This window comes from Anser brachyrhynchus (assembly GCF_964034855.1).
Source record: "Anser brachyrhynchus genome assembly, chromosome: 1".
Taxonomy (NCBI): Eukaryota; Metazoa; Chordata; class Aves; order Anseriformes; family Anatidae; genus Anser; species Anser brachyrhynchus.
The window spans coordinates 32719227-32745824 of record NC_137694.1 but is presented as its reverse complement, the minus strand read 5'-3'; the positions used below and the strand labels follow the sequence as shown (position 1 = coordinate 32745824).

The 26598-nt window shown below is 38.1% G+C and overlaps 1 protein-coding gene across 5 annotated transcripts in view; it reads right to left on the bottom strand.

Annotated features, from left to right (window-relative positions):
• TMEM117 (transmembrane protein 117) overlaps positions 1-26598 on the bottom strand; it is a 218271-nt gene that overhangs the window by 92849 nt on the left and 98824 nt on the right. The window lies entirely within an intron of this gene.

The following is a 26598-nucleotide window of genomic DNA, read 5'->3' as shown; positions in this document are numbered from 1 at the left end:
CTTGAGTTTTCTGGCTTTGTTCTGATTAATGATCTATCAAATGTTGACTCACTGGGGTTTCTCCCGTGTTAGGACTGTGAATGAGAAGGTGATTAACACTGGTGACCATAGGTTCAGTGAGTCAAAAACCTCCCACATAGTATCTTTACAGTAACCATGAAACTTGTGGGTTCCAGTAATGTAGGATGTAAATTTGAACAACAGTTGAATCACGTGTTGGAAAGATGTCCCTTCACTCCCTGCTTGCCATCTGCCTCCCAGCAGCATGCCTTCTTCATGCTGGTCTTGTTGGTTACCTTCCCACTCCTATCATGAAATAACATTATCTAATAAATAAAGAAATTATCCCAAGGGCCACATTTTTTTTTCTTTTCACAAGTCCAGGGATTAATTTTGTCCTTCACCACTCCAGAGGGATTTTATCCATTGATTCTTCTGGTTACACAAAGTGGTCCAGAAGATTGTTCTTTGGGAGTCAGCGTGAACACAAAAGACACCAACTTTCTGGTAATCTGCACTTCCTCCACATTGTCACAGCTCCACTGTAATTAGTACTAACAAAATAATTAATGCTAGGAAACATAAAGATGTGAGAAATCACTTCTAGAAAGGAAAATGAAACAGAGGCAGAAGACACTATGTTGCTACAGGAGTGTTACAAAAGCAAAGAATGAACTATTTCAAAGGGAAGAATTAACATCAGGTTTCAGTGCATATCAAAGAGAAACAAGTAAGGCATATTTACATACATGTTTTAAAGTTATAACACCACAAGAGTTATCATTTGAGCACTGAAAATGATATTATGAAGGGTGCTATTTATGAAAGGCATTTATGTGCCAAAATTCTTATATGACATCCTAAATATACGGTAGGAACACATCCATACTATTTTACAGCCAAACACACAAGAAACACAGACAGCATATATATAGTTTCTCTTACCAAATACTTTAAAAGTGCTCCTATTGCTGTGGGAAAATATTGATATGCTGTTAAAATGCATTTTGCCTCTGTTCATTTTCAGGTTTGTAACTGTTGCTTAACTATTTGAGTGTGAGTTTTTTAAATCTAAATTTTAAGTGAGAGATCCTGAACAGAAATGAATGAAATCCCACATCACCTCTTTTGGTCCTCCATCTTCTTTCACATTTTGGATTCTTTATTTTTTTTATATCAAAGAAGTTTCTGTCTAATTTTTGCAGTATTTTTCCTCGTATGTATTGTACAAATGTGTTTCACTTCAGAGAAAATCCATTACTGATAATTATTTTAAAAATTTTATAGAAGTTTTATAGATAAGTCATTTGCAAAACATTTTTCCTTTCTTGTTAGTAGCATGATAATGACAAAACTCCTGCTTCAAAATAAGTCCTGTGGCTTCTGACTACACTCCATTCTCATTAATTGCACTATAAATTAGAAATCCACCAATAAATATTATGGCACAATGATTAGGAATAGACTAAGCTGTCAATTGGAACATGAATAGCAGCAGATTCCTAGGGCTTATATTGTTTTGTGACCTTTTTCGTTTATGAGTAAAGGCAGGGAATTTAAAATCTGTAGTTAGCTTTGTCAGATCAAAATAGTGAAGCCTTTGGCAGTATTTTAAGCCAGATGACTTTGCACTAAAATGGATGGAGGGGATTCATGTGAGCCATTCTGATGACTCTGGCAATCTCCAGCTGAATGATGGTAGAAAAAGTCAGAAGGGGCCACTTCAGAAAGTTCTGCATGGCCATGGCCATGCTCATTTCCACACTTTTGTTTGACTCCAGCATCATCATGGCAATAAGTACATGTTGCTTTGTAGCTGCTGAAGGATTCAAAAAATAACTAGACAAATGGGACCAACCACACAGAAATGTTAAGTAAAACAAATGAACAAAACCCATTTAACTCTAGCTAAGTTCAAACGAACTTGCTCAGACAGCTGTGCCTGTTTGCTATACTGGAGATTTCAGCATATTTTTGTCACAGTAAATGTCAAGTTATGGGTACATTTTGGATAAGCTTTATTTTTTCTGGAGTTGTCTTTGCAGACAGATGATGTGTCTTTTCCGTGTGAAAAACAATCAAATGTGACTTGCATTTTAAATAAGTTTCTAAGGTAACAGTACTTCTTGGCCCAGATCCCTGGGCTGAGACTTGGTCATAAGCAGATAGTAAGAGCTTCAAACCATGTTGGTCTTTCTCTTCCTAAAGCTTTTCAGGTTCTGATTCAGAATATAAATAATATATATTTATATATTTTAATATATATAATATATAATGTATATATTTAATATAAAAATTTATATTGTTTCCCCTTCTCCTCAAGCCATCTTCCTTATACCAATTTTCCATGGATCAGCCAGGCAAAGGGCGTGACCTGCTATAACTGCAGCTCCAGCTATAAATATCTACTTCTCACTGTAGATACTTAATTCGTCTAGAAGCAGTGGGGCTCACACATCTGGATTGGTAAAGCACAGTTATGCCCTGCCAAAGACAGTTCTTCTTTTATTCCATTGGTTGGGATGCTAATGACAAGATGCTACAAATACGGCACATAACGGAAGTATGGCTTGAAACCATCAAGGTACCTACAGGATGGTGAGCTGGTGTGAGAACACTTCCCACAGAAATCCCCTACATGAAAAACTGAATATATTTCTATTGAACTGCCCTTTGCAAAGTTAACCGTGTGATGTTTGACGTGGAAGAAAAAGCTGTTTTACACATTGCAATAGAAATGTGTTCGCCAAACCAAAACAAAGGTGTGGGGATTTATGATTCACAAGGGATCCCCAAATATCTTCTGCACACTTCTGAAGGATAACAGCAGCTCTGACTCAGGATTTTTGTCTTGCCAGAATCAGTGGAAAGTCACTGTGAAAAAGGATGAAAAGGCTAACTTCTGCTCTTCATTACACAGCTGGTCACTTAAGGACAAGCACATCAATGTGAATGTATGGCAAGGAGGATCATTGTTTTATACTCACCTAAAAAAGAACAAAGTTCGTCCCAAAGACTTTGCTGTTCTTCTTGAATTCTGGTGCACCGCCAGATAGCCAGACTTTCCTGTCACAGTTTATTACACTCTCACCGGAACTGTTTGATGTAAATTATCCCATACTCCTGGTGTCTGTCACTTGTTCCTTGTGAACAATATTTTATGCGTATAGCACTGTTAGCATCAGTGTGGAAGGTATGGTCAATTTAGGAACAGGTATGCTACAAAATTGCTGGAAAGTACATGTGAAATACAGAATTCTTAAAAAGATACCAGTCCTGTATTCACTAAACACTGAACAAAATTAAGAAAATTATTCAATTCTAATTATGGTACACAGTTTAAGAAATTAAATAAACAGTTTTAGAAATTATATCAACAGCAAAATAGTTTCTAAATATTAATTAAAGGTTCTATTTAAAAATATTTCATGCATGACTTCCTTACCATCTGTATTTATAAAGCTCCAGAAGAAGAAAAATATAACAACATCTGGTTAAAAATATTTGAAGGTACTAATGGTACACTGCTTCAATCTAAATTCAATAACAGTATTCACCCTCTCTTAGAAACATATTCTTTTACAGCTGAAAAGAATACCGATATATTCTTTGTGTAGACTTGTCATATGTCTACAAGAAGTGTCAAACTGTATTTTTAGCTATGGAGTTTACTTAATCCCACAAGACTTTATCTTGCCTTTATGTTGACAAATGAACAAGGCTGAAATATACGGGATCGGAGCTTCTGTCAAGATACACTGCGTTTCAGAAGTCATTGTTCTTGCACAGCTGTTTCCTTTAAGCTATTGGCTTAAAAACAGTTTTATTACTCTTCTGGGTTTGCTGTTGAACTCCTCAGTAGCTGCAGTTAATTGTCTCCAAGCTTTACTTTTCTAGACAAGCCAAGAGAATGCAGTAGAAATATAATATGATACCAAATGTGATGAGGTGACTTTGATAACTGCTATAACACACAGCTGTGTTCTGGCTCGACTTTATTACTTCCATGTTCCTGTTTTCCAAAAATATATTCATGGTATATTACCAGATTGAAGGAAAAAATGTTGCCTGCAACACCTTTTAGTTAGTAGTACAGGCAGTAATTAGTATTAAAATGATGTTTTGGTTCATATCTCAGACTTCATTTCTCTTTAATGCATTGATATTGAACAATGAAAAAAAGACTCTACCAGCTGCCTATTCCAGTTCAATTTCTTCTACACTGATAAACAACATATCTCATCAGTTTCTAAATAGTATTAATAAATTCTAGAAGATTAAATATAGACTTTTTAATCTAGGTTTTATAATAGTTTGTCTTCCCAAACACATTCTTGGATTGAATTAAACCTGGGAGGAGCCCTAGAAGCTTCCCTGTCAGACAAACTATTTTACAAGCAAAATACTGTGCATTTGTCTGTTTTAACATCACCATAGACAACCTCTGCTAGACCTCACTTAGCAATACTGTCTTGTGAGAAGAGTAACTGACAGATCTGTAAATTCAGTAAAATTATATGTACAGACGTTATGTTCATCTTATCAATACAAGTTGAATCTTTTACTTCTGGAGTTTCCATTTGTATTAAAATAAAAATCTTATAATTGAATATAGAGAAATAGTAAATAAAAATGGCCGGTATGGCTTTGTAGCACCAGAGAACTAAGAGAAGTTGCTTTTACTTTCAGAAGACTTGTTCTGGACAACTCCACTGCCCCACCAGGATAATGGGCTTTCCTTCACCTTTTGGAAAGCACTGATCATGGGTGCAGTCTGCCAGTCTGACCAGCCCCTGTAGAACCAGGGCAATTCCCTTTACCTCTGTTTGTAGGTTGCCCATTTCAGTCCTCAGCAGAATATGGGACCATTATGGGACTCTGACTTGTTTAGAGCTACAGGTGAAGGGAAAAGTAGCCACTGCAATTCCTTGTATTATCTCTGGAAAAAAAGTGAGGGAAGGAGGGAGGAAGGTGGGCTCCTACTGCTGTAATAGACATGTATAATCTCATTCAATCATGGCTTTCCTTCAAGGCAAATTACTAAACCAGAATTGCCCTGGTATACCAAAAAAAGATTTTTATTCTAGAGGGGATGACAGCATTGTTTATACTTATTAGAAAAGATGAAGGAACTATTTGAATCAATGATATTAGATTGTATTTTTTAAGTCAGGACTGGCTAGTGTGGAAAATCAACACATGAAACAGCGTTCTTTAATTCTTCTACTGACACTTGAAGATGTCCTTATAAACTGTAAACTCTGTACAGCACAAAGAGGATTCATGATTTTCAAATCGAATAATTTAATAGCACAAGGAAAATATGATGAAAAAAGAATAACATTTCTCGGCCATACTTATGCATTCCAATTGCTTTGCTTCTGATGGACGAATTGCAGAAGCCAAACAATAAATTGATTGAGACTAATATTGGAAGAAAAGAAAGAGGTGCAAATCATCTATCTCTGTTTCGCGTTTGGACCTGTCCTGCAATACATAGCATCCCTGGTATACGGTGTGAGGGCATGTGCATGCCTATTCTCTTGGGCATGCTTAGCAGCATTATCTTCTTTCAGAAAGAAAATGACAGACTTCAGCATGTCTTGAATGTTTTCTTACTTACTAATAACGCACTTGGGAGCCTGGATTTCTCTCTCATAACTTTATAAGCTTAACTGTTTTTTGACTCCTTTTTCCTGAGGAAATGCAGACACTTTCAGGGGAGATTCAACTCCTTGAAAGACTAAACTGCCCTCTGAACAGCGACTAGTAGCAGTCTCTCTCCTTTGTCTAGAGAGAGACCCAAAGGTTGTGACACTTTGCACATAAGTACTGCGGTTAAGTGCTTAAGGTAGCAAGGTGGTTTGCTGAGCATGGCAGCAGGAAACAGATTCCCTGCTTCTAATTTCCAAGCTTTTTCTGACCAGTGTTCTTACCCAAAACTTATTTTTTTCTGTTTTTTAACATGTATGATGAAAGAAGGGTTGTCAGGCTGCCTATAAATGTCATTAAGTTGCACAAATAATTAATACTAACTGATTTGCTTATTGCCCCCAACATAAGCCAGTAAAGCAACATCCTCAAAATGCTACAGTAACATTAGTGGAGGTAATACCAGGCTTTGTTCCTTTATGTCAGTGTCTGTGTGTAGCAACACATGCTCAACAGAAACACAATTTTGAATAATCCTTCAAGGTCTTGTTAGCTGCTGTATGTAAAAATATTTCAAGAGTGTAACACAAAACCTGTTTGTACAGAATAGTTAGTCTGCCAGACACGCTTGTGAGCATCAAGTCTCTTCTTTTTATATTTAGAAAAGGGATATGAACATTTTTGTTCAAAGCACCAATTAGTTCAATGGAAATTTTTGTTGCTATTTTCAAGCAAATTAAAGGCCAAAGAAAACACCGTATAAAGCAGGGAAAGGAATCAGACTACAGAAGGATTGCTGCTCCTTAGTTACACAGCCATGAAAAGAACTAGATTGGAATTGGAGTTCTTAACGGGATGTTCTTAATCATTTGGTCATCAACTGCCACCGTATGAGCAAACTGGGGAGCACACAAAGCTCAGTCCCTGTGCAGACTGCGCATCCTAGGGATGTACAGGATGCACAGTGTGTAAGAACTACTCCTTGATCCTGTCAAACCACTGCTGCTTCCTCTTCACTCACAATGAAGACAAAGCAGAAATGAGGAAAATCTGCCACCATGATACACATCATTTTGTTGCATGAAGTACTGAAAAACATACTGAATCTACAAGCACAGATTTGGCAGCAATGATCAACACGTGCATGACCTCCAGGCTTGATTACTGCATTTCATTGTATCCAAGAATGAAAAACATATATTGCAGAAAACTCCCACTGCTCCTAAAAGCAGCTGCCAGTCTGCTTAGCAACGCCAGCCACTATGAACGCATCGCCCTGGCATGCTGGCCTCTGCGCAAACTCCCCCGTGATTTCAGAGTCCAGGTGAAGGTCATCGCCACAGTCTTCAAAACTCTCTGTGGGAATGGCCTTAGGTACTGGAGAGACTGCTGTCCCCTTTGCAGCAACGACCTTCTCTGACAGCTATGTTCCTCTGGAACAATGAAACTGTCAGCCAAGGGAAGAGGCTCAGCAATGCAGAGGACCTAACTTTATAGAAGTTAAATCTCCGTGAGAGCCCTACCACTCAGAAGACAGGGAAATGACTAAATCTGACCAGCTGCACATCTCAGACCTTTAGCCTATCTCCCCCAATAACTGTTTCATCCTCACTCAACCAAATCATGCAAAACCACAACATAAATGAGAACAAAATAAAAATCCTATATATTTAGTAAGCGTGGTTTTTTTTCATATTGGCATAGGAAGAACCATATGAGTGATTCCAGCTTAGCAGGAAGTGTAAATATACATTTAACCTGAAATGTTGCGTGCCTTTAATGGGTGGGATGCCAGCTACCCCAATGTATGATAATTGCTGGATGTAAATACAAAATAGACATAAATAGCCAGATGAGCGACATCCTTTCATAATTTCTCCTATTGTACTACTACTAGACTAGAAAACAAGTCTGGAAGTCTATCTATTTTTACCCTATCACAAAGTTATCTTGATGTTGAAATTAATGAAAGTCATTGAAAACTGAATTTCAAGACATTCCTCCCATTTTCCTGTATGTTCAATTAGAATTATTGATAATTACAATTTATGTTCTTTCCCTAGAAAGACGGTGGTCCTTACCAAAAAGAAAGATACTTCTTTCCCCTTATCCCATAAAGTGCTTTTTCCTTTTACATTGGGAACAGGTCAACAGTGGTAGGAAATTCCAAGTAGTCTGCCTGAAGTGCTGTATTTACATAGTAGAGTGCTTGAGATGGACAGAAGTATTTCCTTAAGTATTTTTTGAAAAAGGACAGGAAGATTCAGTCTCAGAAAAATTATACCTGCTTTAACAAGGGTTGTTAGCATCTGAAATAAAAAAAGCACAGATTGCCGTAAACATTTAAGATTAGATGGAATGGACCTGAACTTTCTATACTCTTCTCATGCCAATATGATGTCAGTCGTTTACCCTTACCTGAGACATGGGTGCTACTGAGGGAAACTACTGCTCAGGCTTCAAAAACCTGTCAGCTGGTGGAAGCAATCTGACTGCCTGTAAACCCTCAGGTAATAAGATGACCTGGTGTGAATACAAACATATATAATTCACTCTAGGGATTACACTTCTGACATCATAAACTACAAGAACTTTGCCTGAATGCTTTATGGGCAGCGGCAGAGACCAGGAGCAAAATCCACATCGCTCTCTGAAGTCATTCAGTATTTTATACAGAACAGACTGAACTCTTCAACATTTGAAGTTCAAAAACTTTTAAAAACATACTGAATAATTCAAATTTTCCCTCAAGTGACCTCAGTGAAATGATTCTGGGGGCTGGATTCAGTGTTTATAAGTGAACTGAAACTGGAGCAGCACCTAGGAGTGCTACAGCCTCGAAGGAGTGAGAGCTGTCTAAACTTGTACGAGGCTCCTCATTCCCTGGTGTGTAGGCTTGATCCGTACACTGCCTTTTATACTGATGCTACTGTATCAGTTAGAGGATGATCATTCTAGTGTGGTCAGTCAAACTTTGATAAGGGTGCAGGTACATCAACATGTTGATTCAGCTTTCTACTCTTTCCTTTTAAAAGTATCTTGGCTCTAACTTCATTAGTAAATTTAACCTGTGGCTCCAATAAATGTCTATTTAAAAAAACAAAACAAAACAAAACAAAACTTTATCAATACTAATTGCTGATAGCTAAGACAGTTTGTATAGATTTTTATAAGCTATAGCCACATGGACAGCACACGGAGTGCTTCTGTAAGGGAACCACATTCTTTCTCTGCCTGGTAAAGTCATTTGTGAACACAAGCTAATGCAGTGAAGTGAGTATATTTCTTCTGTGCTACTATTATGTTTTACAGCTTGTTTTTATTTGAATACAACTGATTCACTCGTCTCCTCTTCCAAAATTATTTAATCATTTGTAGCAACTGCATACTTTATTCTGAAATGCATTTTATCTTTAGCAATTAATTTGTTTTTCATGAATCAAAATATCTAATGCCAATCTGAATTTTTTCTAAGAAGTCTACCCTACACTGGAGTGTTATAATCAGTTTATTTCAACCAGCTTCTGTGCATCATTATGAATAGCAGGTGTAAAGAAGTAGTTTAATTGCAGAGAAAGGATTATATTCACCAAGTTCTACCTCATGCAACTCTGTTAAAGACAACAGTTATAGCTAGGGTTAATTTAGCCCACTGTGTCTTCTGTAATTTCCTTTAATAGTGTTTTGAAATTATAGCTATTAGTGCATTGCTGTGGTCATGCCCCTGCTGCACTCCTGTCAATCTCCCAATTTCACTTACTTTGAAACAGTCTAGTGGACTGCTTTGATTAAAACCTCAATAAAAGGCATTCAACCGTTTATATTTTATTGATGTGTTTGACAGAGAGGTCTCTCCTGGGCTGAATAGGAACACACAGAAAACAGAGAATATGCTTCAGGACGGCACAGCAAGTGTGCTCCTTAGCATCAGTAAGAGCTGTGAGCGTGCACACCATCCCCTCTGAGCATCAGAACAAACTGCACCATTGCAATGGAGACAACACCACACACATGGGTGCAGGATTTACTCAACTGCCCAAGATACAAGAGGAGAGTGAAGCAATTGAGCTAATGTTTATAATTATTATTACTCCTTACTGTTAGCCTTGTACAACTTGCAAAAAAATAAAAATAAATAAATAACAATAAAGCCAGTAAAAGAAACAGTCAGTGCCTTAAATTTTTACAGCATATAGAACACAAACCACATAAGACAGAAGTACAATAGACAAAGTCATCGTAAGTTAAGTTGGTGGATTTTTAATTCCATGTGAAAGAACTGAAGTTCAACATGTACTGTGAGGCTGTTCAGTGTAACAATACTGGACAAAAGACTTGGAATGAACAAATTACAGAAGCAGAAAGAAATCTGAAGAGTTTAAGATATCAGTAAGTGTGTGGTATACAGAAAGGAGGAAGGGAGACAGGTGGAACTTGAAATAAGAGGTATTTCAGAAACAATAGAAATACCCCAGAATATTGACACACAGACGTAAGAGTAGAGAATGACAATATTTTTTTGTGCAGCAACAGTTTGAAATGAATGACAGGGGATGAGATGCTAAAAAAGCAAACTAAGAGGAGAAAAATAATTTCTGAGGTAACAGATTATGACAGCTAAATTCAACAGCTAGATTTTAGAGCCTTTAATATAAAATCCACATTACAGCCAACTTCTCAGTACCCTTCTGGTTATACCTTCTTGTCAAATAACTGGAATTTTATAACACTTGTTAGTAATTTAGGTTTTCGTTACACAGGAGTACAAAAGCTCCATTCCACTGAGCGCTAAACAAGCCTTCAATAACCCAGCAGACCAGCAGCACTTAACCTTCAACATTAGAGTGGCATGCAGCTTTCGCTGTATCAGATCATCAGCTCCCAAATCTCTACGCCTTTCCAAAGGCAAAATAAGATGCAAAGCTGACCTGACAAGACACCAGAAGTACACCCTCACAGAGAAATAATCAGGCAGTGTTGGCATCTGTTCTGAGGTCATTCCCAAATATCCGGCTTGGAGCATCGTGTGGCTGATTCAGGCCCATCGTGCTACCTCAATTCATTTAAAAGCTGTTGGTCTACTAAATGGCATAAGATAACCTTGGAAATAGGTTGAATCAATATAAATTGTGGGTTAGCAAAGCACGAATAAGCATTGCAGATGGTATACGCCCAGCCTGTCTTTGGTCATGCCAACGAGAACAAGATGCCAGGAAATCACTGCCGGATGAGAGATTCAGAAGAAATCAATGAAATGAGGCTTTTTGTGGTCACAGGCCAGCTTTGCAATAAATGAACTATATTTGTTTGCCTTATACAGATTAGGGTACTGTAGGATTAATAATATCCATTTGCCTCATATAGATGAAGGCTGTTTTCCATTAGTAGAGAAATACTACAAACAGGATGTCTCTCGGTATTGAATCTGTGCACACACACAGGTTTTAATTTATACATGCCCACAGACCTTGCTGAAATCAGTCTTGAATTTTCAATAGCTTAAATAACTTTTTTTCCTAAGAGTTTTGCTAACTTTAAGGTAAAATTTCAGATTCTAGAGGATACAGTCATGCTTGTTCCCATTACTCTTCATACAGTCCTTGATTTCACGCTCCTTTTGTATGTGAATTCTTTATGTTTTATTTGCATTATGGTTTAATTTATTCATTGCTGCATGAGCTTCAGATTTTATGTGAAGTTCTTTTAATGTTTTGCCAGGAAAGCCTTGCCATTCTGGAAGTCTTCCTTTACCTTCCTTACTTCCAAAGGGATGTTTGACAGTAAACATCACTATGCTTTAGCTCTGCTTTTTGTGTGGGACAATTTCTGGCATTTCTCTATCCCCTGCATCCAGATACATAACTTTAATACCACAAATGCAAACATGCAAACCTATCAACCTACAAATTATTATTTATCTGTTACCCTGCACCTTTATTGCCTGTGGAGAGAAATAAGTAGTTTTAAAATGTGGTTCGTCTGCATCGTTTCAGATGTCCACTACACTCCATGCACTCAACATGCCTTTTTCTCTCCACTGGTTATTAACATAGTCCAGAAAATTCAGCTCATATTAAAAAGTGGAATATAAACCACACCCTTTATATGACCAAACCACCATTTGGTCACACAAATCCTATGCTCAACCCCTGGGTCAAGTACTAACCCAAGTATAATGCAGGTATCTCACCTCCCACTTCTCCTGTAGTGAAGACCAGACGGCAAATGGCTAACTTTGCATGGTACTGTCAGGTGGTGGAAAGCCATACAGGTATAAAGCCTCCCTCATAATCTGCTGCGGATATTGGTGAGGCCTATGAGCAATAAAAAGAAGTCCAAGAAACCAGTGTGAAAAGTATGGGCCTGCCTATGACAACACTTAAGATGTCATAATTTGAGCTGTGCCTCGCCCTAGTGCTGGACCTTCGCCAACAATATACTGATGAAATCACACCTACATGATCTGTACTCCCCGATAATCCTTCTGACAGTACTCCATCCATTTTGTAGTAGATCCAGTTGTTAAATTACTTAAGTTGTTTCTCACCTGCTTATAGGTGAGGAAAAACCTCATAATATACTTTTATGGCTGGCTAGGATAAAAACCCAGAGCAGCTCCTCCTGTTTATGATTCCCCTGGGCACTTACGTGCCATTTTAGTTTTCTGTAGAAGTTATTCAGTGTCTCTGCAGAGACAGATACCATTTAGATACACTGGAATGCTGCCATCAGTGGAAACAGAGAAAATAATTTTACTTAGACTTGAGGAAAACAGTGATGGGACAAATACGGAGCTGAGAGCAGGGTTCTCATCTGTTCTCCATCACCAATTCCCCACATGAGCCAGACAAGCAACAAAGCATTTTCAACTGCAAGATACAAGGATTGACAAGCTGCTGCCCAATATAAATCCTTTTGTCATCATTTATACTAATATAAAGGTCAGTGTAACTTTATTGGCAGGTGGGGGTAACACCTGATTAATTTGGCTTGAAAAAGCTTTATCTGTTAGCTTTTTCTTTGCTTCAGTTCTCTGTTGTAAAAAAAGGGGGATATTTGCATACCTATCTCCATGAGTTGCTATAAAGATCCGTCCCTAATGTCTGCAAAATGCAAAGCCTTTTTTATTACTGCCAGTGTAGGAGGCAGTGATTTCTTTTGTGATTTGGAGAAGCGTAGTACTGTACAAAATTACAAAAATAGCTGTTTAATGGAGGCTTTAAAGGTACTTACAAAAGTTTAAGTGAAACTCGACAATCTTTCTAACCATTTAAAAGAGCACTTGAAGATCCCATTTCAAGTAATGTAAAATAACAATAAAAAGAAACGAAGGAAAAAGTAGAATCATCTTACTGAGAGTCTTTTATTAAAGGAAGCTTTATAATGAATTTTAATTCAAATTGATCGAATCTTTTTATTTTAATATATCAGCTTTTAAGAAGCATTTGTGTATTTTAAGTCTGTTGTAGTCAGCAGAACTGCACCAAAGTTAAACTTGGGTTTCGGCCACAAAGTTTTTAGAAGCCAATCTATCTGATTTTTTTTTTTTTCTGTAGAAACTGTGTTTGAACATGTCAAATTTGTAGTGTTTCCTGAGCACAATCACAAGTATAGATTTCAAAAATCTGACTTTCTGGCTACAGTACCATAATTCTGACTTTGACAGGTCCTAAGATTTCTCCATGTCAGGCTTAGCTTTACTATTCACCTTCTTACATATAGGGCGCAGCCAGTGATTTCACTCACAGGTTAACAATCCTCACTTTGTGTGATGCAGGTTTCTATTATTTCTCAGCAGGTTGAATGAAGATTTCTCACACTAAAGTACAAATTCATATATTATGCAATACCACACAGGAAAATTAATTCTGTGCTGTGGTTACACAGGCATTTTCTTAATTGCTCTTCTGATGTATTGATCTTCACAATGTGTGAGTTGAATTGACCTATGGCAACAACACAAGACACCATTTTCAAGGTACTGTAGCTGTTGTGAGAATAACCTTCCTTTTCTTCTAGGCATGCCCGAACACAAAATGAATGATACCCTGGTAACATGGGCATTTAAACTTTCTTTCTGACCATACTCTAAACGTATTTTCTCAATAAAACAGCATCAGGCATGAAATCCACACAACAGGAATTTGTCACTGATTTCAGTTATGATGATTACACTCTAGCGAATGTGAAATGTGAAGCGTAAAAAGAGAAGGCAAGTCTACACAGAAGGAAACTGGACACCAGAGGCAACTACAGCTTCTTCCAACTTCATAATAAAGTTTCTCAGCTGAATATCTGTCCCTCAAAATAGTGTTGTTTAAGACTAGAAATCGTCTCTTCTTTCTTTATCAATTTCAGCTGTGCTCTCCTTTGTAAAGAAGCACAGATTTTATACATCATTTTGTTAGGCAAGAGTACTGTGATGTTTTTTCATAATAAAACAGATTTCTTTCCGCTTTTCCTTTTACAGTTACCAAGTTCATTGTACAGACCCTGAAGGAATTCAGAATTAAAAAAATGCTTTGCTGTGTACCACTGCCATCTGCTGCTAATCTCTCCCTGTGGATACCGAAGGCCTTATTTCACCATATATTTAGTCCATTAAAGATCTTCAGCTGAATTTGCACAGTCAATTCAATATTTTTTTATAATACTTACCAAGCAACCCCTTCCCATTCCTCTATAGAGCTTCTCATTACACATCTTCTCAGATTTATTGAGGTAATGGCTTCAAATACCCTTTTTTTTTTTTTGCCAGTCAGTGAAAAAGATTTGTGCTTGCAGACTGAAACACAACCAGACAACTGTTCCAGAAAGGAAGTGTCCATCTTAGAGACTCCGACAGTTTACGCATTTGCCATATGTACTCCACAATCTTCAGTAAGAACATGTTATTTCTAGAGCCCCACTTCTGCAGTACTTCTGACACCCACTCTTTCACACCCTTTCTAAGGAGTACATCATATGTCAGAATGCAAAATTGTTGTGTAGTTACTTTAATTTATATGGTACTCTGACTTCAGCTTCTAAATACATGTAATCTGGATATGTCAAGATCTGCCGCATAAATGCCATCGAGAAACAAGTACAGTTCTACATGAAAAAGAGCAAAGGAGAGTATAATAAAGAAGAAAAATGAATGTACGACACACTGATTTATAGCTGTATGGCTACCTGAAGCTACAAAACAAATCAATTGAACAATATTTGAGTTGTGGGAAAATGTATCGTCTCCCTTACACCTTGTCTTTTGAAAAAGACTTAGCCATATCTTTCACCTCCAACATTTGGAGAACAGAATAGCTCCCATTAATATTTGACATGATCCTTCATTAATTTTTTAAGCATTTCAGAATACTCAAGATTTCAGAACACAGACAATCCCTATTCTGGAATTAAAAGAAACTTTATGATCAGAAAAAAAAATGCACGGATAAGTGAGGTTAAAAGGAAGCAAGTGTTAGGCCTCAGTTTCACATTCACTGCAGTCAGAAGACAATCACTTAACTTCTAAGCACACCACTACACAATGCGTAGGTTGTCAAGTCTTAGCTTGCTACCTCGCTTTCTCCTTCTGCCTGGAATAGTTGAGTTCCTCACCCCCTACAGATGAACACGTAATGTGGAAAAAGCAGCCACAAAACTTTCAATGACCACTGAAACCAGTGAAGTAAACTGTGCCCATGCAGCCCTGGGCAACGTGTCCTGGACTTTTTGACTAGTTTTGCAGAATTCCCATTTGTCTGATGGATATACATGTTGCATAAGTTAGTTTTTAAGGTTTTTTTTTAAGGGGTTTTAGAAGGTATAAGGGAGCACCAAGACGATTAAGTCAGGTATAGGCTTTCTGTGCTTTAACAGTGAGATCAATTACAATGCATTTATATACACAGAATTTTATCTTACACTAAGAGTCATCCCAGCAGCCCTCACAAAAGCACTGGTTTCAATATTATAACAACAGAAAATCACACAACAGGTGTAATCAGAAAAGAAATGTGACTTCACTTTTTAAATCTGATGAAGTTCCATATTTTCAGAGGAATGCGGTGTGTGTCCAGGCATTCAATAAAAAACCTGTAGCTTCTAAACAGTAAACATCTTTTCCACTTTGCTGCACCTCCTGAGCCTCCTACAACCACAACTACGGAAGAACAGTGTGCATATTGATTACAGGTGTATGTTGTCTTTGATCTAGGCTAAATAGAGAACTAATGCTAAAAATGTATCTCTTCCTCTGTTCCAAAACCCAGAAAAACTACGTCCATATCCATGTGGCTGGGTAACTACAATCATCTCTATCTACTATCATTTCTGGCCTTGCATTAAGTCCTCTTTAGAACAAGTGGATTAAGTCTTGTTTTCATACAAACACCTGCAGCTTCTAAAGAGTAAAACCACATTAATAATCAACAAGAGGACTATTCAAAACATACAGTTCACATGCAAACTCACTTTATTGCAACTAAAGCATGAAAGCACAAAAGAGCAGCTACTTCTGAAAGATCATGGTGCTGTTCAGTATGTCTTGATTTATTCTCTTTTCACCTACAGGATAGCAATAATAGGTATTGTTTAACATCATTTACATAATCTGCGAGCAGTAGAGGAAACAGTTCTGAGGAAAGTAAGAATAAGGGTGGAAAACTAGTGCACACAAGGCCCACACATGTCAGAGAGCTCCAGTTATCAGCAAATCTCTTTTTACCTCAGGTGTTTGCTTGGACTGTGACTGAGGCTGGGTGGTAAACTAGGACATACACAAACAGTGAGACCCACCCAACTACCTACCACATCAGTTAGGACACCTGTATATGGCGTTCAGCTTCATGAAGAGAAGAAAGAGGTCTTTGTGTGTTTTGGCAATGCTAGAAGCAGAGACACTTTCCAGAAGGAATGTAGCCTGAACTGCAATTGGAAAGTGCGCCAGCGATGGAAAGAAACTCCAAAGCAATCTTGTAAGAGGCAGCTTGCTGTCACCATGGTCAGTCTCAGCAAGCAGGGTCTAACTTTTTGCATTTGTCAGCTCTTCATAAACATTGTGGGAATTTCTGCTGTTGTCAGTTCAAAAAAGAGACATCCATCTTGACACCTCAGCCCACAGATATGGAGAGAAGGGGGGAAAAACAAGTATGTTAATTTTTCTGACTGTGACAGAAATTGGAAACTTGAAAGCACAAAGAATTTAAGATTGTATTGTAGAGGTATTGCATCCAGGAAGAATACCTAGATATGTTCCACCGCAACGCTGAGCATAGCAGGGTACCAGAAACTCTGCGCTCACTCACTGAAGACTGTTGGGTTGATTGCTACCAGGTGAACCTTGACTGACCATCAGCAGACTTTTGGTCCCAACAGAAAACTGATCAAGATTCAGATCTGAAAAGGGAGTGAAGAACCTGGCATAGGACTGAGCTGAGAATCTGGACTGCTTTTCTGATAATTAAGAGAATCTCTTTAGCCAGCTTGAAACAGCTGTATTCTTGTGGTAAGACCATTCACCAACTGCACTGCTTGGTCTGGAAGCAGAAATCCGACATTACTTTTTGATTTCTAAGGCAAAGAGAACTACTATGAATTAAGCCTAATTTTGCAAAATCCATTCTCGGGCCACTCCTCTATGTTTTCCAGTTCTGGGTCAAAAGTAAAGTACATCAGAGTGCCTAGAACATCAAATGCAGCATTCTCACAGGATCTTTAGGTTGTATTCGTATATCGACAAAAATGACTGATAGTTTTCAGATTACTGAAAATGCTTAAGTGCTACAGGGAAAAACTTCTCAATTCATATGGTTTAAATCAAATAAAAATCAAAGTGTTTCATTGAGTTATTAATGATACATAATTAATCAGCAATCAGTGAACTATATATTTGGGATCAGTGCCAGCACTATAACTGATAAGTCTCAATGCCCGACACCAAATGTTAAACATTTTTTAGACCCTTCTATGACTAATCCCCAAATCAACAAGTCAGCTCAAATCAACACACATGACATACACGTAGTCAGATGCTCCTGCTTTATGTGTGCCCATCATTCCCTAAAATTTGCTGATTTATACACTGGAGAAAGAGCATCCCACAAAATCACATACACGCACTCAAGGTGCAGGTCCCTGCTTGGTGCACGGTGTACACAAGAAGCCCACTTGTTGGAGGCAGGCTGTTGGTGGTATTCAAAAGGGAGGATGGTCTGCCTTCTTGAATTCTGAGGTGGAGCTGATGGTAGTCTTCAGAAGAAGAAAATGCTGAGGCTTTTATTGATAGATATACCAAGCACATGTTTTAAAGCCCAGAAAATGGTTATCTTCATGCAACAAAGACACCTGCTGTGAGGATGAGCTGAAAGAAGTCACTTGCTGGGAAAGTGACAGGGATGAAGTAACACCTCTGGCAATGCCTGGTCAGAATTCAAATGACAAGGTAACAGGGGAATACAAAAAAAAGATCAAGCTTGAAAAGGCAGATAATTATAATCTAGAGCACATGAACAGATGGCTACACCATCAATCAATGAATAAATAATAGTGCAATCTGACTTGATGGGATGATTGGATGAACTCAGATGACACCAGGCACACTCCACCTTATATAACTAGATACCAGCCATGAAGAAAAGCAGGATATAGCACATTTGTGCCCTACAGAATTGAAAATACAAAATTAGTAGTCTTGTATGACTGGGTGTATGAACACCAGTTGTGTTGATGACTTTACGTGTAGGTTATCAATGAGATAGAACGAGCTACAGAATGGCTCTACAACTGGCCAGTAAGAAGGGGGGGAAAGCAAAAACAGAAATGCAAAAGAACAAGAAGAGCAAATGGCATTGTGCGTGCTTCTTTGAATGGAAAGAAGCACGTTGCCACCAATGTCGCTGTTAGTCACACTCCTGTGCAGCCCTACCAAGTGATTTTAGTAACGTGTCACCCATTTTGGTCCTTCCATTTCATGCTTCGTAGTTAAATTTCATTTCCACTACTGAAGTACAGTGGAATTGTTAGCTATACAGTATTTCAGATGCCACTGCAAATTCAATTACAGTTTTATTTTGTCATTTGATATGTCAGTGGAATAGAAACAATCAAGAAGATTGACACTGATCATAATCTGAATTGTCATGCCCAGTCCTTGACAGAGGCATGAGTTAGAAAAGGTGTCAGTCATTCAAGACTCCTGACTCTCCAAAGTATCATGGAACAAGTGCCAAGATGGTGGAGTTTTCTCTCCTTGTAAATAAAAAATAAAATAAAATAAAATAAAATAAAATAAAATAAAATAAAATAAAATAAAAATAATAAAATAAAATAAAATAAAATAAAAAAATAAAATATTACGCTTTGCAGAACAGTATTTTCTGGAGAGAAGGATCACTTCTAAAGACTCACTTAATTTAAGAACTAACACTTGTGGCTATGCTTTTATAAGGGAGATATGTACAGAATCTCAGAAACTTCATTATTTTTAATGATCATGTTACATTTTCTTTCAGCATTTTTTAAAGCAGTGTCCTAGCCTATTTTAAAGGAGGTTTCATCTTTTAGTCACACTAGTATTTTATTTTCTATCTATTGGCACTGCAATAGTTTGGTGTTTCTGTTATTTTCTGCAACATGCTAGTATTTGCACCATCAAGGTTGCTCACTTTGTTTGAGCATGCCCTGCTACTTCATACACATTATGAGATGAAATAAAAACAAAGAGGCAAATCAACCTAATTTCTGCATAGTGGCGATGAATCCCTTGTTCCTCTAGGATGTCAAAATAGGTAGTCACGTCTCAGAGCAAATGAGGACAAGAATAATCTACTGTTTTAATGGACACAAGGGAAGCACTTCAAAATCATTTAATAGCTTGTTCTTCTATTCTACAAATATTTTAGAGGATTGCAAAGGCAACAGTCAAAAGTAAATATCTCCAAATACTGTTAAAATTCATGCTAATAGTTTTGCAAAGAATGATTTAATGGCAATAAGTAAACACCTATTCTTATTACAAAAATGAATACAGAATAAAGTAGAGAGAGCATAATCTACAGGTACTGGATATCTACCAGAAAATAAAATCAAATTACCAGTTTACTAAAGTATAATGTATGGGCTACATTACTTCACCCTGCACTGTATATTACAGTAAAGCATTATGCTGCAAGTTTATAAAGGACACACTAGCATTTACAAGGTCAAAATGAAGAGTTAAGCAAGTATATATTTGCTGCTGTTAAATACTTCTAAACTAAGGCAGTTATATTGTAGCCACTGCCTGTATAGCAGGGCAGCAGAGAAAAGTTATATATAAGCAAGAAGGCCAAGAGGGGCCCAAGTTAAATGACTTAAACATCCACAGGTTCTTGTGTCCAAAACGATGATTCAAAAAATAGCCACCTAACAATGGAAATAACCAAACCTTGGCAAGATCCTCCTTGTCCAGCCCTAAGAGATCCAAAAGGCTGTGTGTTACACAGAAAAGAGAGGTAATTTATCAATGATTGATATTCTCTGAAACATATAATCCACACACATATTCAGAATACAGGTTTTAGCACAGACAGAGACATTTCTGTCTTCAGAGTAACATTAACAGCCGTGTTCAGGCTCTGCTGCCCCTTCTGTTATATGCCAGAATATTTGTTTGAATATTGTCTTTGTTTCATGCAAAGTATTTTCACATTAATTTTTGTTCACCTACAAAACCATGTGCAGGCAATAATATTAAAGAGTTTTGAAAGAAAGGGAAAGATGAAATGAGTGAAAATGAGGGAAAATGTGTATATCAATTTTAACTGCTAGGAAATAAGCTCTCTGTCTTTCACCGAGAAGCCACACAAAGGTGGCTCCAAACTGTTCTACACATTCATAGCTCCTGAGCTGGGACCATGTCTTTCATACAAACAGCACATTCAGGGCCACTCAACATTGTCTGAGTATTTCTTTAATGGCAGCAGGGAACACTGAGGCTGTGAAAGGAGTGCTAAGTGGCTGGCTCTGTAAATATCAGGAACGGAGATATTTCAGAACAGGATTACTGAATGAGGTCAACAAAGCACGTGGATAAAGGAGATGTGGTTGAAATAGCCTAACCTGAATTTTTTAAACGGCTTTTGAAAAATCCCTTATCAAAGGCTTCTATAGAAACCCAACAGTCAGAGCTTTAGGGAAGGTCTTTATGTTGATAAATAACTGGTTAAAAGACAGGAAACAGGAGGTAAGTAGGTTAGCCAGACAGCTCTTGCAATGGAGGGAGGTCATTAGTGGAGTTCCACAGGGATTTGTGCAGGGGATGCAGTTGTTCATCATATTCCTAAGTAACCTTGTGAAATGGGTGAGCAGTGAGGTGAGAAAGCTTTATAATGATATTAAGTTATTCACAGTAATAAGGATGATGACTTGCTGACTGTGAAGAACTGAGAAAGGTCCTTATGGAAGTAAGTCCCTAGGCAATAAAACTGCAGATTAAATTCTTTGTAGATGAATGCAAAGTGATGCACAAGGGGCAAAACAATTCCAGCTTCACATATGAAACAAAAGCCCTCAGCTGACCATTATAGCCCAGCAGCAAGATCTTCAGGTTATGATAGATAGTGCCGTGAAAATGTCATCTTAGTGTCCCATACTGTTCCATAGCGCCCTCCTCCCCCATCCTTCCCCACACTAATAGGAGCTATTAGGAAAGGAATAGACAATCAGGGAATATCACAATCAGCTACAGGCCTAACTAGCTACACCATCACCAGCCATGTAGGACGTGTTAATCTCATAAAATGGGAAAATACAAGAGCCCCCTTCATCATGGAGTGAAGATAAAAAATGTCTAATAAAGAAAAATGAAAAGAATGGAAGAAAATACATTTTTTTCAGCACTAACAGAGCCAGAACATGTAACAGGGTGAAATTTGTCCTCTGGAATAACAAACACAGAAAACCTGGTATGTCCAAAACCAGCAGTAAAGTACATCTCCTGGAGCTTTTTCGGTTAGCACTGAAAATCTCAGAGAACAGAAAATCTCACTCACAGAAGAACAGATAAGCTTTTTCAAGGCAAGCAGCATTCCACTACAAGTTACATGTTATGATATATAGCCATGATCCTTCAGGGGAACTTAATGATGTGTCTCTGAGGCCTGAGAAGCTTCACACACCCGGGGAAATTGTGTGTTTGGGGTCAATATCCTGTTCCACTAATAACGAAAGGTAGGTGTGGATTCACCACTCAGTAATAACCTTTTGAAATTCCAATACTATGTCCTCACAAGAAGTCTTGGGTAGGTCTCTTCCTCCATATTCACCCATCCAAGTGGATAGGATGTGTGTCTCTGTCAGTCCTGAACCAATGGGTCAGTGGAAAAAGTGGTGACCTATCATTCTTCCATCCAGACCATTGGAAGTAATACTAGTTCTTCTGCTAAGATGGTCAAAGACAGAAATGGTGCTAGGAGCATTCATGGTCCCAGGTGAGGGAAGAGTCCAACTGAAATTAAGTGAATTCATCAGAAAGAACAGCCAGGAATTCTGACAGTCTATTCTATGATTCAGCTTACACTCTGGGACACCATGACAAGTACTGCACTAAAGCACAGTGTTGAGAGAAGTCGTAGTTTCTCCATTTAAAAAAAAAAAAGAAAAAAAAAAAGAACAAACAAAAGCACGGGGGTACAGATTTAGTAAATACTGGTTTGATAAAAAATAAACGAAACCATCCCTTGAGTCTATCATTGCTCCTGATAATGTGACTCAGAGGAGTCTCTGTTGCTCAGTGATCTCTCAAACCTTCTTGAGTATCATCTAGCAGTTAATGAGGAAAAAAATAATTTCAGTTAAATTACTTTGCAGCAGGAAGGTAAATGGGAATAGGATGCCCTGTCAACAGGATCAGCCCCTGATAGACTCATGAAGTTCACTGTCAGTCTCTGGCTGAAGTTGACTGCTTCAGCTTCTTCAGCTTTTGATAATACTAGCAGTCAAGGTATAAGGACCTTGTTTGCTCTCCTTCACACATATGTAGGGCTTGTAGGCAGGGATATGTCATTAATCTAAGCAGCAATGACAGGTGGTAAGCAAACTTCTCAATGTTGTATGAGCACCATTCATAATGCAATGCTAATATGTGATCTTTGGAGAGCCCAAAGAGCCATCACCCAAAACGGAGGACAAGTTATTGACAGTCTAAAAGCCAACACTGCCTGGAAAGAAGCAGGGAAGCAGAGTGTTCCAGCCCACTAGGAAGTTGCAAGGAACAGAGGAGGCTCTGAGTGTACTCTTCCCTCTCTGTCAATATTCAGTGCCACCCACTCCTTTAGGTAAATTTTGAGCATGCTTTACCACACATGCTCAGGACTTGGTCCTCACAAAACCACAAGTTTTTGTAGCAAGTTGCTCATTTTTACAGAGACGGTCAGGAGGCCACCTAACTCTAATCATCAGAGATTCTGCCCTGGCATGAGTTCTTTCCCCAGCCTGCTCACACTCTCCCAGATGAAAGCCCTAATTTTTAGTTTATAGGCTTGTCTGGGTGAAATCCAACCCTTTTTTTTTTTAAAGCTATCCTACTGTGCCAAATCCTGTGGCTTCTGCCTCAAAAGCACTCCCCAGGAGAACAGTATGCATTCTATTTGAGCAGGAGACTATGTCAAAGCAGGTACTTCCCTGGCTTCAAAGAGGAAAAAAGATAGGCAGTTAGTGTATTGAATCCATTCCTCTCTTTGCAGACCTATTTAGAACATCTAACACTTCCTTAGAAGTTCTTGTCTAGAGGTGCAATGGAGAAGCTCTTGTGCACCTGGAGCATGGCCCCATTCCCATTACACAATGGAAAAAATGTTTCCGATTTTATTAGAAATTGAGTCAGACTCTGTCACCAAGCTAGTCAGTGAGCAAGGAAGTGTTGAGGAGGAAGGCTTACTTCTGCCTTTTCAGTCTAAAACAAACAGCAATCCAAAACATATTTTCCCATTTCAATCACTTTCCTGATTTAACAAGCCTGCCCTAGCTGTACTAGGGCAGCATTATTGTTTATTGATTCCTCATTTTGAAAATGTAATACCATCTGTTTTGCTTTATTTACAAACTTTCCTATTAAACAGGGAATAAGATCTTAATTCCAGTATGGTTCCAATGCACTGAAGTGAAGGCAACATCTGCTTTTTCATCTTCAGTTTTGCAGTCTAAAGGGTGGGTGGCTTCCTTGCAGAATCTTCTTAAACATTAGGAAATAGAACCACTGCTGTGGATGTGAAAATGTGTAAAGGTTCCGTAACAGCCTTTCTTTTTTCCGTTTCCAAACAGGATTGGAAGACTCCATAACTGCACAACAAAAAGAGGGCCTGTGGCTGCTGGTCAACAGCCAGCTGAATGTGAGCCAGGTGGCCAAGAAGGCCAATGGCATCCTGGCCTGCCTCAGAAATAGTGTGGCCAGCAAGTCTAGGGAAGTGATTGTCCCCTTGCATGCAGGACTGATGAGACTACACCTCAAATATTCTGCTCAGCTTTGGGCCCCTCACTACAAGAAGAGTGATGAAGCTGGTGAAGGGACTTGAAAACAAGACAAGAGGAGTCACTGAGGGAATTGGGGATGTTTAGTTTGGAGAAGAGGAAGCTCAGGGGAGACCTTATCGCTTTCTACAACTACCTGAAAGGAGGCTGCGGTGAGGAGGGTGTCGGTCTCTTTTCTCAGGTGACAAGTGACAGGATGCGAGGCAATAGCCTCAAGTTGCACCAGGGGAAGTTCAGATTGGATATCAGGAAGAATTTTTTCACAGAGGGAGTGGTCAAACACTGGAACAGGTGGCCCAAGCAAGTGGTGGAGTACCCATCCCTGGAGGTATTTAAGAGACTTGTGGATGTCGCAGTAAAGGAAAAGATTTAGTGACAGGACTTGGTAGGTCAGGTTAGACTTGATGATCTTGAAGGTCTTTTCCAACTTAAATGATTCTACGATTCTATGATTTTATAATACGTAGTAATTCCAGAGAAGACTCATGTTACTTTGATATTGTTTCCATCCAGGGCTTGACATGCAGAAAGTCAAGCAAATTCAAACAGTATAAAGTATAAACAACATGGCTATTTATGTTCATATAGAACAAAATTGCTAAAGTTAGGCTGTGTGAGGAATTTTCACCAATGTACATGCTCTCCACTGTTCCTAATACCTTTACACCTGACACTGTATATTTTTGATGTTCCTAGGCTTAGCGGCCCTTAAAAATTGTCATTTCCATAGACTGATTCACACACTTTGTCTAGAGATTTGCAAAAACTGCCCACAGAATCACAGAATCATCTAGGTTGGAAGAAACCTCCAAGATCACCCAGTCCAACCTCTGACCTAACACTAACATGTCCTGCACTAAACCATATCACTAAGCTCTACATCTAAACGTCTTTTAAAGACCTCCAGGGATGGTGACCCCTCCAGTCTCTCCCAGTCTCTCTCTCATTCTTTAGTGACAACTTCGTCCTCCACTGGAATCTGATTTGGCACAATCCAAATTTTCCTCCACTGCTGAAAAGACTTGAGAGGGTTTTGAGTACACAGGAAAGGGAGGATCAGAAGTCTCATGACTCTTGAATCAAGCCATTTCTATGTTTTATAAAGTGCTGCATGTAACAGGGTTTTTTGTTTGTTGGATTGGTGGTGTTTTTGTTGTTGTTTTGTTTTGTTTTGTTTTGTTTTTCCTTGAAGGAAATGAAAAAAGGGGGACTTAATAAGTGTAATATTACCTAATGTAGTGTGACTTACACAGACTCTGCTGTCGGAACTCTAAGTCATGTATGTCTGATGAACATGACCCCTCTCAATTCAGCTTAGCTTATGCATCAACTTTACTTACACAGTTGTATAATGCTGTTGAAGCCCATAAAATACAGGGTCAAGTTAAAGGCATCCAGAAGTAGCCCTGAATTTTACTACTGATTCAGAAAAAAAACACATTAATGGTCAGTATCAGTCAACTCACCAACTCTGCAATGTCCTTATTGTAAACTTGCATGTACAGATGGTTTGCTCTGCGCTTGATTTTCATGGCCACCATTTCACAGAGCATAATTTTTCTTGGACAAACCACTGACACATACTAAACAATATGCCGAAAAAAATCCTTGATGCTGTTTTTTTTTCTTTTCTTTTTTTCTGTCTGTTGTACAGTATGTTCCAAATATGTGGAGGATAGAAGATAAATTGATGTAAACTCAGACTCCTCTTCTAAGACTATTCTTATAGTTTTATAGACTATAGCCTTAGATTCTCACAATGATTCTTATTTGAAACTATTCCTATAGTGTTTTTTCCTAACACATACCAGAGCCCTAAAATTCATACACCTTGGCTTGTTCCTTTGCTAACATCATAGGTTATTACAGTCACTGGCTACATCCAGTGCTTAGATTTTTTTTCCTTCATGTTTATATGATAAGTGATATACATTCATCATCAGGCAATGTTCCCTGTTTTAATGAACCCCCTTAGAATTATGTTGATCATTTTGAATAAACAAACTGAGTTATCAATGAATCACTAGGGAAGAAAATGATTTAGATTAATTAAAAACAAACCTGAAAGCTTAAAAATCATGAACTCCTTTCCCCAGTTTAAATGAATGTCATACAGACTTCAGTTACTAATGTAACAGTCACAATTGTTATTTCTTACCAACACTAATCATAAAATCTAATGTTACTTAAAAAAAAAAAAAAAGAATTCACTTTTTATTACTTTGTGTTTAAGAAATGTTTTTCCCGAACAATAAAAACACATTTGCATATGCTTCATCTTGTTACCAGTTAACTGTCATTTTCTGGTTCTTTTTTGCTAAGTAGGTAATTGGACAGCCAACCTTTCAGGAAATAACTTTTTTAACAACTATAATCCAAGTGAAAAGCAGCCTCATAAACACATCTAATCTTTTGTAAAAGTTTATTCCTCTAAAGCTGTAAATTAAAGACAGATTT